This window comes from Triturus cristatus, chromosome 4_2, assembly GCF_964204655.1.
Source record: "Triturus cristatus chromosome 4_2, aTriCri1.1, whole genome shotgun sequence".
NCBI classification, from domain to species: domain Eukaryota; kingdom Metazoa; phylum Chordata; class Amphibia; order Caudata; family Salamandridae; genus Triturus; species Triturus cristatus.
The window spans coordinates 351518192-351535430 of NC_140586.1; the positions used below are offsets into that span (position 1 = coordinate 351518192).

The following is a 17239-nucleotide window of genomic DNA, read 5'->3' on the forward strand; positions in this document are numbered from 1 at the left end:
ACAGCAGCCGCCATTAAGTAGGGGTTGGGGAAGGAGAGCAGCTGGGAGGCGAAGCAGGAAATTGCAGGGGGGTCTGCAGTGGAGGCAGAACGAAGGCAACAGGAAAAACAGTGAACAAAAGAGAAAAAATGACAAAAGACTGAAAAAGGCAAAATGGGCAAGAGGCCCAGACAGAAAAAAGGAAAAAAATAGAAGAGAGCGCAGACAGCAAAAAAGGCTAGCAGATCAGACCAGCAGAACAGCAAGGCTCTCCCACTGGACCACCAGGGATGAGGCGCAGGCAGAAGCCTGCGGGTGGAGGAGGGCCTTGAACACCTACCTGGAACTAGAAAGGCGCAGGGGGCAGACTCAAGGACGGAGCTGTGCGGGGGGGGGAGCAGTTTCCCTGACCAATTGAGTTTGAATTTTAATTGTTTAATTTATTTTAGAAGCCTTTTCATAAGAAACATTATTGATTGTGTTGCATATTGGATTTTAATGTGAGCGTCAGATTTCCTAAGACTTTAATGTACTTTCTGATCAATTACCCAAGATTCGTGTCTAATAAAATGGCAACTGCTTCATCTTCTATTTCCATTGCCTGCCGGTATTGTTTGCAGGAGCTCCAGGCCCCCTCTCTAATGTGGAACAGAAGGCATTTCTCTAATTTTATTTGTTTTTTACTTTGAGAATTTGGTCTCGGGATCCTGGTAGCAGTTGACAAGCAAGAGATGCAGCTAATGAAATAAACACAGCCTCTGCTAAGCAGGTTCTTAGGTGTTTTCAAACTTGTGTTCTCAGTACATGGGCATTCAGGACACCCTAGTACCTGTTGCAGAAGGCATATGAGCATAGCGAGCTTTAAGTGCATGTCCCAGACCCAGTCAGGAACACTTTCATCATGCATTTCCATTTCCTCCACAAATTCACTACTTTATATTCTTTAATCTTATCATGCTTAACCACTGCAAAGGATCCACCTTGGCTGAGAAAGAAAATACAGTGAGTCTGTGAAGGCTTAAAGGCTAGTTAGGATCCGGCCAATCTGCTGTCTCACTCCAAGATAACTATGTGCCAAGGCCCTATGAACAGAAGAGCCTGACATTGATTCAAGATGGTCTCGCTCATACCATACTAATGGTATATTACTTGTTTCAACTTCTGTTTTCTTCAAAGATTGATACATCTTTTCTTGCCCATAATTGCCCTGAAATCCAAAGACTATCATTAGGTCAACTGGAATAGCTTCTGCGTACTTTCTGTACTTGTTATTAAGCAGAACCTCAGTGCAATCAGCATCTTTCCCAAAATCAAGAGACAGAGGGAAATGTGTTACTAATGGTCCACATACTTTCAGCAACATTGCCATGCTGCACCCAGGCCCAAATTTACTAAGGTTTTGCGTAGCACTGCCTTGCATTACTTTGTGTCAAGGAGGCGTTCCATGGGTGGAGCATAGACAATACCATGCATTCACCCACAGATTCTGATACAATCAGAAGTGCATTCACCTTAATAAAACAGGGATTGTATCAGAATCTGTGGGTGGATGCATGGTATTGTCTATGCTCCACCCATGGAATGCCTCCTTGACGCAAAGAATTCAGCATGCATAGAAGGATAAAATTAGGAGAAATAAAGACAGTATTTCTCGTTACGCGTGCTTCAAGAAGTTGCATTCTGCAGCACACATAGAACAAGGAAATCAGGTGTGCCTTTCTGCACAAAAACAATCCTCCCTGTAACATAGGCACTTGCACTATGATGCAAAGGTGCATGTGTTGGCGCTAGGCGCACACAGTGCATCAGCATAAGGAAAGAGCAGAAAAGCTCTATATCTTTGCAAATATGGAGCATTTCCGTTCTCTCCCTTTCACTCAACACAACAAATCAACTTTGCTTGCTGCCCTGTGTTGCATGAAAGATTCGTAAATATGTCTACTAATGTCTCTTTGCTTTCCAGTTGGTGTTTCAAGGTTTAGATTCCCATGCATCCCTTGCACTTCAGTGTAGGATCACCCACTGGAAAGACAATGATTGATGGAACAATGTATGATCCCTGGAGGTTACCTAGGTAAGTCTACTCACTCTTATTGCTAACAAAGCAGCTTGCATGTTTTCCTCTGATGGTGCATTAACCATCCCAGTAAACTTAGTAGAATAAAGCAGTGAGGAGAATGTAGTCAGGGCCTTCCAGGTGCACTGTATAGATGGGGTGGTCGTTAGAATGCAAACAATATGTTATGGGAATACAACGTACCACCACATGGCCATAACTGCTCATTACATCATCCCTAATGAACCAATACCTATTTCCCTTGTAGACTAAAGCCAGTTGAATGTGGGTTTTCTCGCTGTCACTTAATTGAGCTAAAAAAGAGAATACATGAAAAATACAACCGTGATACTGGCTCTTGTGTGAAACTTTAACAGAGAGTGTGTCATCCCACCACATGTACAGGATATTTAACTCAGTTAGAGAGATAATTGAGTTAGCAAAGAGCAAATAATAGAGAGCACGATAGCTGGTGAACACCTGGGACCCTTCCAAAGCTAAGGGTCAAGATGGGCTATTCTATCCCTAAGTAGGGTACAACATTTTTGGACCATTACTTCTTAGGCAAAACGGTGAGTTAAATTATCCCACATTCACTGTGGCTTTCTCTGAAGCACCTTTTATTAAAATGGAAGGGTCAAGCAGACATTCCATAATGGTGATACAGGGCCTAAGTTCAGTGTATTCATAAGAATAGGTGTAAACAATGTATATCAATTGGGAGACATTATAAATGGACATTTAATATTTGCTAGATAGAGCATTTGATTAAAAATGTAAGAGCTATCTGCCTCTGCTGTGGTTGTTAATGGCTGAATTTTGTCACTCCTATGATTATTTGCCTGAACTGAAGGCATAAAATGATGGTGAAGATTGATTAAGTGGCGTAATTAATGGCCAGAAGCTGACTCAGGCTATTAACAGTCATCCCTGCACCTCAAGACAGACTTAAAACTCCATGCTCCTCTTCTCCCCCTCAATTCAATGCAGGCGGACAACGGAGGGTAATGACTGCATTTTAAGTCTTCCTATTGGAAGTATCAATCTCACCATTTCACTGATGGTGTTATTTCTTGCAGAGCGAATAGTGTATTAATAAAAGCATATGCAACGTGTTCCATATTGTGGTTCTTCGGAATTCTTATTCTAGGTTTATTCTTCTTCTTACTGTCAAAATTATACTTCTGCTCACAGTCAAAGGTTAATGTTGAGACTACTCAACTAATTCAATCAGCAACCTTGAGTGAAGTCCCTACATCGATATTCTTTGTGTTGAGAAAATCCTAACTGAATGGAAATCAGCAAACAAGGTCCCCTGAAATGACAACATTCTTGAGTGCACAGAGGAGAAACTTGGGTTGCTTATATAAAAAGACTTAGGGGGATATTCACAAGGATCTATCGCCGAGTTAACGGCGCTTTATCGCAGCCAAAGTTGCGATAAACTTATCGCCCCAATCACAAGCTGGTGTTAACATCCCACAGCGCCAGTTTCCCCGTGATAGCAGCCGCAAAAAACATCGCCACAGATTGCCCCCACAACTATCGCTAATGAGATGCAGAATAGGCGTTCCCATGCCAAAAGCCGCGATAACACCACTCCACAACATTCACAACGACCAGCCAGAACTGCGATAAGAACACAAAACAGCCGATAAGGCGTGTTAGCAGCTGGAAAATAACACCTGCTCTGACCTGGTGCAAAGTCGGACCACAGCCTGCACCACAAAAGGGAGCACAGCCCACAGCCACATCGGAAGGGCAACAGATGCCATGGAGCCACTGGTCATGCGGCCCGGACACCCAAGAATATGCATCTGCATGTGTCTCTATGGCAGTGTGGGTCTCCTTAGTGGGGTGTAGGTGGTCCCTGAAGGGTAATAGATACCAACCTATGTGATCTAGTTCACTTTCCATGGGTTCGGACCCGACCCATACCTGTTTGGCCACCTCCTTTTGGCGTGCTGACACATGGCATTGGGGTGCCATGAGTGGGTGGGTCAAGTGTCGTGAGCCAGCTGTGCTTGCGGGTGCTTCCGGCTGTGTGGTCTGTTGCAGGCTCTGTGTTCTCCTCTAAGTAGCTTGGCTGCCCGGGTCCTGGTGGTGGGTTGCGTGGGATGTCCAGGGGCTGTTGTAGGGAGTCGGTATCAAAGGTGTGGTGGTCCTCTGCGGCATCACAGATGTGTTGTCTTCTGTGCTCTGCTGGAGGTGTTGTGTGCCTCTCCGCAATGTGAATGGGAGATGCATGTTGACATTGTGTTGACATGTATGTTGGCGCATTGTTCTGGTTTGCATGCAGACTGTATGACAATGTACATTGCGGTACAGTGTACATTTGGACTACATGACGGATGTGAGATCGTACGTGTACATTTCCATTTCACAGTTTCCAGCTCTGTCAGATGTAGTAGGCATGTTTCTGTGCATGTGCTGAGCTAGTTGTGTCCTCAGTTCTGCAGTGTCGGCTATGCGCATTGTTCCACGTTGTCGTCAATGTGGGTGTGCTGTTCTTGCTATGTGTGTGCTGCAGTGTGCCAAGGGGATCAGGGACATGATCCTGGGTAATTGTGGGTATGCAGTGTGCTACACCTCGTTGTGCATGTGTGCCATTGTGCCCATCTCCCCCCGTCCCCTTAGTCCCTGTTCGTTACTCTCCCTGTTGATGTTGTGTCAGATGCTCTCGAGCTGTGTCCACACTCCCTACTCCTTGCACCGTCTCCACACTGATGACTGTGGCCTCGGTTTCCTCCAGCTCCTCCTGTGGCGCAGGACTGCCACCTCCTGTCGCCATTGCTGCCTTCCTGTTGGCAGCGGGTTTGTGCCTGGTTTAGGTTGTCACATCATGCCGGCGCCTCTTGGCCTCCTCGGCACTCCGACTGCATTCCAGGTGGTCTGCTTGTGGGTCAGTTGCTGGTAGTGTTCTGTCTCCTTCGTGACGCTGGTCTTATTTTCCTGCGGTCTGCACCCCGTCTTCCTCTCCCTCTTCTCCTTGGCCTTCCCCAACCCCGTTGTTCCTTGCTGGTGGTCTGTGGGGGTTGTGGGGTTTGCGTTGGCCTCTGCGCTGGGTCAGGGTGCATCCATGTTGGTACGTGCTTTGGATTGTTTCTGGTGTGTTGTTTCTGTGGTTTTTATGGTGCAGGCGATCGCGTTTCACATTTTTGCGGCGTGGCGTTGAATTCTGCGCGGCCTTTTGATGCGTTATCTGGAGACTATCGCATGCTACCACCGCTTTGTGAATACTTGGCTGGCACGGTGTAATTTTCCCGCGATAGGCTCAATGTTGCATTAAGCTGGTCTTGCGGTAGTTATCACACGTTCTTGTGAATATAGTTATACCCCTAAGTGCTCAGTCAAGCATTTTTAAGACCAAATGCATCATGTTTGCGCCAGTGGCTGCCAGAGCAGGTAAGCAGGGAGGGTGGTGGGGAGGGGCGGGGTTGGGGGGTGGAAGTGAAAAAACGACAGAATAGGGAAAATAACATAAATAAATAAATAAAACCACTTACACTGCGTCGCCGAATCTCGTCGTAATTGCGCTGTGAGGACGGCCTATGAGACTAAATACATTTAAAATTTCCATAGTTTTCCTCCCTTTGGCATCACTAGTTTTATTATTTAAAAACTGGGATGGAAAATTTAAGCTCTCCTCCCTTTCCACTCGAAATTCCTCACATAGACCGAGATTAGGGGATTTGGGTTTAAAATCCCCAAATAACAATATTGTGCACTGTGGCAATGTCATATTTATTTCATCCAGGAGGATTGTCTTTTTTTGAGCTTGCTTATCCTGATGGTTATTCGGTGGAAAATATATATTTATAACAATAAAATCTTTGTCTCCAATAGTTTTAGAAAGGGACTTTCTGATTCAACACTGTTAATAAAATGGTTTACAAATCTGTAACTTCCTCACACAAAATAAAAATAACTTTCATATTAGTAATTATGTCACTCGAAAACAACGCTTAAACCATATAAACATGAAAAAAACAACTTAGCATAATCATGTTAACTGCTCTCTCAATAAAAAACAATCACAAAAAACAAACTATACAATAATACAAAGTAATTGAAAAAACTACAATATCATCTATAATTAATACAAAACTATTTATTTAACAGTTAATGACTGCTATACAAAATGATTTTGAAAAAGTTATGAAAATATATTGAATATACCAAAACATAAATATTTGAAATACACATAAATAATTTGTATAATAAAACTGTTTTTTCAAAATCCTGAACATTATCATGTAATTTAAAATATGAAATATTCAATTATGAATAAAACAATTATTGTATCAATTCTTTAAGTATTCACATAGAAATTAAATTACAACAAACATGTTTTAAAAATCTCCCTATCAAAATTTAACTAAAATTTATAAGCACTATTAAAATAAATAAATTAAAAAAAAATAACTTTCACAATAAATAATAAAAAAATTAAAATAAATATTGACGTAAAACACTTAATGAAAACAACACAAAAACATAATAAATTAGTCTTACAAACGATATTATACACAACTTTATTTTTGTTAGCGATATTCTTTAAATATTGAACACTTAAAACAATATTACCTTCGATATATATATGTCCACTATATTTTTGGACATCACAATATTCTTCTAATGATTTTTCTGTATCACAATATCTCTTTTTCCAGTATTTTGTCCAAACACCCCATACATTACCTCCAATGTGACAGCAAGTTGCCTTGGGTGCACCGAGAAGCCAAGAATGATTTTGTGTATGCCACTCACGAGCATAAAACAAGAAAATCAACTCATTCTTGCTAATTTATACTCACTCACTCCCACTCATACTCATTCCTAATCTCATTCACTAAACTGTGCTGCTGAAGCATGTACAGTATGTCTGGTAAATAAAATGGATTGTGCACGTGTGAGGGGATCTTAGTTGAACTATGCCCTTCACATGTGCAATCCAGACATCCACCTAACGAGTACTAGGGGGCATAGCTATGAGCCCCTTTGCGTTGCCCTTGCACCATGCAATGTGGTGCAAAAGTGATGCAAATTTTAAATGAGATTTATGAAGCAATGCAAATCGCTGCGTTGCATTATCCTGTGCTAGAGAGGCATTTCCATCGGTGTTCCAGTGCAACATACATGGATTTTAACGCATTCCCATATTTACCAGAAGTGGTAGATCTGTGATTGCGCCAAAAACCTGCATTTTGCAGCACACAGAAAGAGCCTCAGGTGATTGTTTTTGTGTGGGAAGGTGCCCCTTCCTGCACAAAAACAATCCTCCCTACAATGTGGCCACCCTTGCACAATGTTGCAAGAGTGTCTGCGTTGGTGCTAGGCAGCCAAAAGGGTGCCAGCACAGGGGAAAAGGCAGGAATAAATCGTATTGACTTAAATGCAGTGCATTCTTGCCAATTCCCTGTCACACAGTGCAGTGCATCAGTGCGACTTGCTGTGCTGCACTACATGACTTAGCCATAAATATGGCCCTAGGTTTTTAAATAACACTCTTTAGATGGAACGCCGATTAGACCCCTCAGCTCCCTCCTCCTCCTTCTGTCATCAGAAGCCTGGTGGAGAAGCTGAGAGGGCTGACCAAAGCATTGGCAGTGTTCATGAAAATAAGAAATGCGTGTTTTCATGAACACAGCTAGGATAAATAATTAGCACAGTGTGTGCTGAGGCTAAGAGCATTATGGAGTGCCTCAACTGTGGGGGTGCTGTATCCCCTGAGAGGAACTGCCACTGCGTAAAACATGTTAGAATGCGAGTAATTATTCTGGGAAAGGGATGCCTTTACCAGCTTAATATACACATTATGGGTAGGTCACAACACATTTCTAACAGAATCTCTGTTCAATCACTTGTAGCAAAGTCAAATCTGCAGGCAATTTCCCAGAGAAATGTTTCTAAAGTTCATGAAGTATGAAATAATTTTAAACAGGGGCAGCTCCTCCATGTGGGCGGAGGAGCGTCGCCCCACTGCTTTTTCACAGTGCGAGAAGCAGTAACATGAAATGGTATAAATACAATTTTATGTTACTGCTTCTCGCACTGCGAGAAAGCAGAAGGGTTTGTCGAGGGTGGGTGGGCGGTCGTGCAACAGGGCAGGGGAGGAGTGGCTAGCCAAATGATGCGGGCCCTGAATGTTTGGCCGGCCCTCTGGGGCCGACCAAACCAGTCATGCACACTCAGCCATTATCTCCATGTAGGCTGCATATAAAATGGCCTTCCCATAGGTGCCTGGCTTGGCGCCGTCCCCACCAATCACAACTCTGCCATTGCAGCATTGTGATTGGCTTAGAGAAGGGGAGCGAGGCTGCCTGATTCCTGCAAGGAGCAGAGACGATGCGGGACGAGAGTTGTTAACAATCAGACAGGAATGTGTATTCTGTCATAGGAGATGTTCTAAATAAGAGTACTCCCAGGTAGCATAAAGTACACTTATAAAAAAGATACTATTCCACAAAACTTATAAAAATGTACTTTCACCAGTTTATTCGATTTTTACAACGATGTAGAGATTAACTGTGATTGACTGCTCTTACATTTCCCAAATCCTAGATAGAAAAAAGTGATTTTATTCATGACCAGACTTGTTCATTGAAAATGTATCTTTACCTACACAATGAAAAGAGGTTTTTATAAATGTTCACAATGAAGTGATACTTTCCTAATTTCTAGAATGTCTCACTCTTAAATACTAATCAACCATCTCTGTTGCCTTAGAAGGTACACTTTAGGGTTGAAAAGCTAATATTTAAAAGTAGTTTTTGTCTTCATGGAAAAAAGATTTTTCATTGCCACTTGTCATCGCTGTACTTTTAAACTGCAGCCCAGCCAGAGGAAAATTGTGTTCTATGGAACTACACATTGTAGTTATGTTGGTAGGTGGTGTATATATACATTGAAGTTAACACATGGACATTTAACGTCCATGCAAGAACTGCATTTTCGGCACCATAAGCCATTACCTGACTGAAGAGTTAAAGAACATTTAAATGGAGGAGCAGAAAAAACACGTGTTTAGTTGTTTCCTAAATTTCAGATGATGAGGTTGTGCTCTGAGATGGCCTGGCATAGAGTTCCACCATTTAGAGGTAGAGTTAAAGAAACTTCTTCCTCCCCAGTACGCTTTTTTAATTCTGGAAATGATTACCCATCTTGCTGCGCAAGACCTCAGAGTGCATGTAGGTGCATACCATCTAAAGACGTTTTGGAAAAATAGTGGACCACCCGTGTGCAGAGCCTTATGTGCCCAACCTAAGGCTTTGAACTTAATTCATGCCCTGATTGGTAGCCAATGTAGTTCCTTAATGATTTGGTTGACTGAGCAGAATTTTGGAAGGTTCATTAGAAATCGGCAAGCTGCGTTATGAAGTCTGCAATTTATCCTGTATTGGAGATTGAGAACCCACATACAATGCGCTGTAGTAGTCTAGCTGGGAGACTACTAGAGCTATTATGACTGATTTTTTTAACTCTAATGAGAGAAAGGGAAATAAATAAAAATATTTTGGGGGAAAGGAAACAGGAGAACGTAACTGATTTGTATGGTCAGTGAATGCTAGCTTGGCATCAAAATGACACCCAAGTTTCTTGCTTTCTGGACTGGGACCCAAGGTTAGAGGGCCACCGTGTTGTGTTCCTGTAGGAGGTATTGTGGCCAAAGAGCAACACCTCCATTTTGTCAGTGTTTAATTCTAAACAATTCTTCTGCATCCGGTGTGCAATACTACTCATGCAGATGCTAAATTGCTTAGCCACCTTTTCTGGTTCAGCAGATATAGAGACCACAATTTGGGTGTCGTAGGCATAGAAAAAACTGAGAAGCGTAATAATCGGATGAGTCTGATCAAAGGGGTGATGTAGGCATTAAAAAGGGTGAGACCCTGGGGGTGGGGGGCACACAGGCAAGAGTGAACGGGTCAGAGTTAAAGGTATTCAGGGCACCCACTTGCTCTCTATTTGACAAAAAAGAGCTAATCAGTCTCAAGCAGTAACCTGAATACCAATACTCTTGAGGCAGTAGGCTAGCAGGAAATGGTCAGCAGTATCTAACGTGGCTGTAAGATCCAATAGGATCAGGACTGCCTTTCCCCCTCCATTTACGATAGTTCCGATTTCCCCTGTGGCCGCCACCAAGGCAGATTTCGTACAATGATTGGGTCTGAACACGTGTTGTGAGGGGTCGAGAATGTTGGAGGTTTCAAGAACGATCATGATCTCTTGGTTCATGGCCTTTTATAAGACCTTACCCGGGAGAGGGAGGCATGAAATTGGCCTGTAATTCTTTACATCAAGTGGGTCCAGTGAGGGTTTCTTTAGGATGGGTGCTTTTTTCCACCTGGCTGGAAAAAAAGCAGAATTAAGGATCTTATTAAGGAGCACAGTGAGATGCACTGAAATGGTCTTTGATACCAGCTGGCAAACCTGAGGGGGCAGGGATCCAAGGGGGCGCCTGATTGAGAGGTTTTGTTGAAGATAGCTATTCTTCCTTCAGTAAGTAGGGTAAAAGTGCTCAAAATGGAGTTACCTTGACTAGACTCACAAGAAATGTTTCCCCACCCGTCTCAGTCATAAGTGGAGAGTTAGAATTTTCCGACATTACCGTAAATTCCTCAAAAATATTATTTACTTTAGACCAGAAAAAGTCTGCTGTTTTGTCACAAAGTTGTTGATATGGGGTGACAGTGTGTTAATTACAGAAGCTAGATAGTTACTTCACTGTGTTAAAGAGCTCCTTAGTGGAATTGGTGGCTACTTTGCTCTTTCTCTGTAAATAAATTAATTGTGGCTACACCTATACAGCTTTTATATTCTTTTATAAGAATTGTGTATTTTATTTTTTCCTCTGGACTATAATCCAACCTCCAGAGCTGCTCCTGTTGCCTACATTTTTGTTTCAGTTCTCTGAGCTACTGAGAATACCAAGGCGCCGAAGGCGTCAACTTTGGTTTGGTCTAATTTTTAGAGGAGCAAATTGAGTAACTGTTGTATGTATCCACTTGGCAAATTTGACAGATGCTTGCTCAGTATCAGTGTCCACATTAATAAAGGGCTTGGACTCACACAGCAGGTATTCAGTTTCAAATTGTCAATTTCCTTCCAGGGGCGCTATTTTATCACTGCAGATACCTCAGAAGTGGAGGACTTTATCATGTGAATAACTAATTTGAACACACTGGCCTTATGGTCTGTCCAGGTCAGTGGCACTACCTTTTTAACCAAGACTGTTTGTAAAAATGCCTCAAGCATATGATTGTCTACATGAGTTGGAGACTTAACCATTTGGAAGCACTCAAAGCTCTCTACATTGTCAATCAAAAGCTATGAGTTCTTATCACGTATACATTCTAAATAGGGATTAAAATCCCCTAGAATTGCAAAATTGGGGTACTTAACACAGGATTCCATAAAACCTAGCAGTGATTGGGTGAAGTTTTCCTTGGGACCTGGGGCCGATAAATCAGAAGGCCGTTCACAGAATAGGTATTATGAATTTTCATATTAAACATGAGAGCTTTACTGTTAAGATGCATGAAGGGTTTGAAAGTGACTTTGAAGCAGTTGCAATAAATAATCGCTATTCCACCTCCTCGCGTATGTAGTCTATCAACCCTAATTAAGTCGTAGCCTTCTGGAATAGCTGTTTTAAAATCAGGGTGAGACGCCGACTCCGCCCATGTCTCTGTTAAAAAAGCGACATAAGGATTTTCTAGCTCCATAAGGTCGGCAAATTCATATTTGTGCTTTATCAGTGACGTTTTATTAAGGAGCAGACAGGACAGTTTGTGGTCCAAGTGTCTGACAGCAATTTGGGGGTGGATTGGAAAGCATTTGGCTTCAATGCCATAGCTATAAAGTAAAGCTGCAGTTTTGCCAGGAGTACTGGATAATCTAAGAGTTACAGTTATAAGGAGAGCAAGAAAAAGGCTTAGCTTGATTACCAAACTCTATGAGATCTGCTCTGGAGTAGCTTTGGATGGTGGGAGGACCAGGGGTCCTGGAGCTTGGCGCTGTCCCGCCGAGGACAGACACATATGGGCTTGCCTTTGGTGCGCCATTGGCGCGGACATGCTTCCCAGTCCCTTGAGGGATGGTGGTTGAGGGGGCGTGGCTGTAACACCTTATCTGGTAGAGACTCTATCTAGCCACATGTTCCTTACCTTAGAATATTCCTCATGAGTCAGACTGGACCCAGAATCTTTTTCTGAGCAGTCACCTTGTGTGTCCATAGGTGGTGTTGTTCGAATCTGCTTTGCATCGTCCACACCGGAATTGATGTGTGTGGTGCCTATATAGGAGCCAACCCTGAGTGCTGATCTCAGGCTCGTGACTATTTTTCCACCCCAGAAGCACAAAGCCATTCTGAGGATTTGAACCAGTATGTGAGAGTGAGGACCTCAAGGACCTCTTAAGATGGAAATCATAATTCACAGAACCAGAAGGATGGGATGGTAGGTAAGGAATCTGTGGCTAGATAGCCTCTACCAGATAAGGCATTACCAATGGGAAGTAACATGTTCATCTGATAAAGAATTCTAGCCACAGTTCCTTAGCTTAGAATAGATAACAAAGCAAGTCTCCCTGGACGTAGGTCTGTGGAATGTTTATGCTAAAAAATCCTGGAGGACCGAATGGCTGAATTGCCCATCACACCGGACCTGACTGCCTCGACAGTAGCATTTGGCAAACGTTTGCAGCAATGCCCACTTAGCTGCCTGACAGATCTCCATAACTGGGACTTTGTGAGCTAACGCAGTGATCACAGCCTTGGTTCTAGTGGAATAAGCCATCAACTCCTCAGGGGGTTGTTTCTTGGCCAGTGAATAGCAGATTTTAATGCAGAGGAAAATCCACCTGGAGATAGCTTTGCACTGCTTTTCTTTTCTTCGCTCCAGTAAATCCTGCAAGGAATTGATTGTCCACCCAGGTGTCTTTAGTATGATCAATGTAGAACGATAACTCTCTTTTGGAATCTAGGCGGTGGAGTCCCTCCTCTTCTTTGGAAGGGTGAGATGGAGCAAAGAAAGTCGGCAGTGTGATGTTCTGTCCAACTTAAAAAGGTTTAACAACCCTGGACAGGATAGAGTCACGGGTTCAAAGGATCAGTTTATCTGGAAAGAAGGTAGTAGAGGGAGGGTAAACTGAGAGTGCTTGCAACTCACTAAGCCTCCTGGCACATGTAATAGACACGAGAGAAAGGCTGTTTTCATGGTGAGCAGTTGAAGAGGGCAGCTGTGCATGGGCTCAAAAGGTGAGCATGCCAGATATTTTAGAACTAAATGAAGGTCCCATTGGGGCAAAATGAAAGGCGTAGGAGGAAACGTGTTGCAAACTGTCAAGGAAACATGTCCAAACAGGTGACTTGAACAGGGAGTGTTGGTCCGGGACCCGCATGAAGGGAAACGGAATTAACGATGAGGGCTAAGCTACACATGTCTTTACCAAGCAAGCAGAACACCACTTGCCTTAACCACGCATATGCCTGAACCATGCCTATGTGTAGTTAAGGCAGTCAGCGGTCTAGTTCCAGAGACCGGATGGGCGGGGAGAGGAACAGGAGGAATTGGGAGAAGAAGGACTGGGACGCGCTTGGTAAGTAGGGCTTGGGGGGAGGGTAGTATCCAGAAGGGAGGGGGTCGTTTTCATGAGGTTTGTTTTAGGGCTCAGGGCAGGGGGGAAGGGGCAGTTTTCAGGGCTAGGGGTCACTTTAGGACTCAGGGCAGGGGGCTAGGTTGGAGGTCGTTTTTTGATCTGGGGGCTGTTTTAAGGCTCAGTGCTAGGGGCAGGGGTCAGAGTAGTATATTGGCCTGGGGACATTTTAGGGCTCAGGGCAGGGGGCTACTGTTTGGGTAGTTTTTTGGCCTGGGGTCGTTTTAGGGGTGTGGGTAATGGGCAGGGGGTCAGGTTGTTTGTTGGCCAGAGGCCAATTTAGGGCTCAGGGCGGGGGCAGGAGTCAGGTAGTTTTTTGGGCTGGAGTACAATTGCAGGGCTAGGGAATGGTTTTCAGGGTTCAGGGCGGGGGGTCTGGTTAGTGTTTAGTGCTAGGGTGGGAGGAATGCAGCCCTGGGTGCCAGTTTTTAGAGTTAAGGGCAGGGGGCTGGTGTGTGATCTTTACCGTGTATGCCTTTACCAATCACTCCTTCACAACGAAATTTATAGTAAAGGCCTGCATGGTAAATATGCAATTGTGGTTGAGAACGGGTGGTTTAGGCTTGCATTTTTGAGGGATACATTGTTCTATCATACAATCCTGCAAGAATGCCAAGATGGCCAAAAGTTATCATTTAACTGTGCCCAAACAAGAAATTGCTGGACAAGGGACAATGTAAACAAAAGAAATTCAGCTAGGGATGCAGACAGAGGATCAATGAATTTGGAAGCACATCAAGTCACAAATGTGTTCCACTGGCAGGTGTATACAGACTTAGTGAAAGGATGTCTGGCTGCTAAAATGATATTACATATTTCAAGAAGCAGATCGAAAACTCTCAGCTGTCACCACTCGGTCTCCACCCATGCAGGTGGAAAGTGCACATGTTCAAGTATAGAACTACGGCCCTGCTGCTGTTACAGCAGATCCCCTTGAAGAAGCAACCTGATTGGAGACCTGAGACTCATGCTCAGGAGTTCAATATACTATACTCTTCATGCCCAATCCAGAGTCGCTGAGGTGAGCCTAGTCATTCCTGATCTTCTTGACAACTCTGGGCAAGTGTGGTATTGGTGGGAAGGCATACAGGAGTCCTGAGCTCCACTCAGATGTAAAGAGTCTCCGAGCAAGACCTGCCTTGGAAACTCCAGTGTGTCAATGTGTCGACATTCTGCTTTCTTGACGGTAGCAAATAGATCTAACCAAGGTTCTCCCCAATCTCTGATCAGGCCTTGGACCCCGACACCACTCGGGGAGTCATCACCAGATGAGTTTGTCCGCACTGGCATTGAGAGATCCCATCAGGTGCTCTCAACCACAAAGATGTCCTGACATTCCAGCCATGAGGCGCAGAGCCTCCTGGCACAATGTCCAGGACCCCACTCCAATCTGTTTGTTGCAATACCACATGTCAGTGGTGTTGTCTGTAAACACCTGAACCAGCCTCCCTGTGATGGATGAAAGGAATGCTTTCAATGCCTAGCGTATTGCTCTCAACTCCAACAGGTTGCTGTGGAGCTCAGAAAGCGCCAGAGACCAGAGTCCTCTGATCTCCAAGTCTCCCAGATGGCTGTCCCAACCCAGGAGTGATGCATCTATGACCACTGTGAGTTCTGGGTGGGGGAGGGAGAGGGGCCTGCTGCTGATCCAATCTTGGTTTGTAAGCCACCACTGCAGGTCTTTTGTAGTTCTCTCCAATATCTGGACCAGGTTGGAGAGATTTCCCTGATGCTGAATCTACTGCCCCTTCAGGCCCTACTGCAGAGCCCATATATGCCAATGGGCATGCTTCACCAGCAGGATGCAGGAGGCCATGAGGCCCAGCTGCCTCAGAGTCAGTATCATCAAAATCCATGATAGAAGCTGAAACATCACCTGAATATCGTGGACTTGCTGCTCTGAAGGATAGGTATGGAACTGCATTGTTTCCAGAACTGCTCTGATGAAAGGGAATGTCTGAGAGAGAGTCAGGTCAAACTTTGGCACATTGATGGGGAACCCCAGCAAATGCAGGAGGTCCACCGTAGTCTGGACAACAGCCTGGGGTGAGCCTGCCTTCAAAAGGCATTAGTCGAGATAGGGGAAGACTGCAACCCTTGATCTCTGCAGATGGGCTTCGACCATTGCCATCAATTTTGTGAACATCCGAGGGTCACTGGTAAGGCAGACAGAGACCACAGTGGAATGGAAATGCAGCTGACTCACCATGAACCGCAGGTAATGCCTGTGAGCTGACAGGACAGGAATATGAAAATATGGGTCCCTCATGTCCAACACTACCAGTTCCCGGGATGTAGGGTAGACAGGACCTGATCCAATGTGAGCATTCTGAACTTTTTCTCCTTCAGGAAGTAAGTGTGCGGGCGCAGATCTAGAATAGGACAAAGTCCTTCATCCTTTATTGGCACCAGAAAGTAGCGGGAATAGCAATCATGACCTACTTCAGATGTTGGCACCCTCTTGATGGCTTCTTTACCCAAAAGATCCTGAACTTCCTGCCATGAGAGCAAAAGGTGGCCCTTCATCAGTCGATCCGTGGATGGTGGCATGGGTGGCGGGCATTCTGTGATGGGTTATAGGAATTCATTATTTGCCATTGGGGTAGGTGGTGCCAGATCCTACCACCAAGTGGCTGTCCATGATGATGCAAGGATATATTACAGGGGCTTTGGGGCTGTGGTGCCGGAGTGGATGGTGGACTAGGTAGACCTCTGTTATTGGTTCCAACGAGGGTTTTGGGAGCCGGAGCCATAAAAGGACTGGGGAGCCCGGTGGCTGTGATGGCTGGGGGTGAAAAGATGCAGCTGGTAGAACCCACCATAGCTGCAGAAGGAGCGATAGGCAGAATGCAGCAGCTGTGGGGCCATGGTAAGCCCTACCGACATAGCGGTGGCCCTGCTAGCTTTAAAACGCTCAAGAGCTGAATCCGTCTTTTTGCCAAAAGGCGAGTGCCATCAAGAGGCATGTCCATACGGGATTCCTGGACATGCCCAAAAAGGCAGTTGAAATCAACCAGGCATGGCATCTGAGTGCAAATGACAATGTAATCGCTCTGCCTAGAGAGTTGGTCATACCAAGTCCGCAGTGTATGGTGAATTTGGCTACATCTCTACCATCAGCAACTAATTGAGAGAGTATGGCTCAGGCCTCCTCTGAGACCATAAGCAGCACTTGCCCAACTGAATCCCATAGAGTATGAGAGTATCGGCCCTATAAGCACACGGTGTTCACCGATCACAGTGAAAGGTTGGTGGAAGATAAAATCCTCTTCCCAAAGGTGTCCAGTCTCTTGGGTTCCCTGTTCGGTGGTTTGGAAGGGAACATGCCAGGCTTAACTTTGGAAGTAGAGGCCTGGACCACCAGATTCTCAGGGGTGGGGTGCTGAGTGAGGAAGGCTGGGTCCCCGGGGGAGGGGTGATGGCGGCAGGCAATTGTCCGGTGCCCAGGAGTGCCTATGCAGGGCTTGGCCCAGGCCTCGAGCAGGATTTCAGTGAGGGCTCTATTAAAGGGAGCAAAGGTTCTGAGGGGGATAACTCTGGTAGAAG

The 17239-nt window shown here is 44.7% G+C and overlaps 1 protein-coding gene across 1 annotated transcript in view; it reads right to left on the reverse strand.

Moving 5' to 3' along the window:
- The window catches only part of CACNA1E (calcium voltage-gated channel subunit alpha1 E), a 1399715-nt gene that overhangs the window by 514185 nt on the left and 868291 nt on the right, over nucleotides 1-17239 (reverse strand). The gene's annotated exons all lie outside the window — the stretch shown is intronic.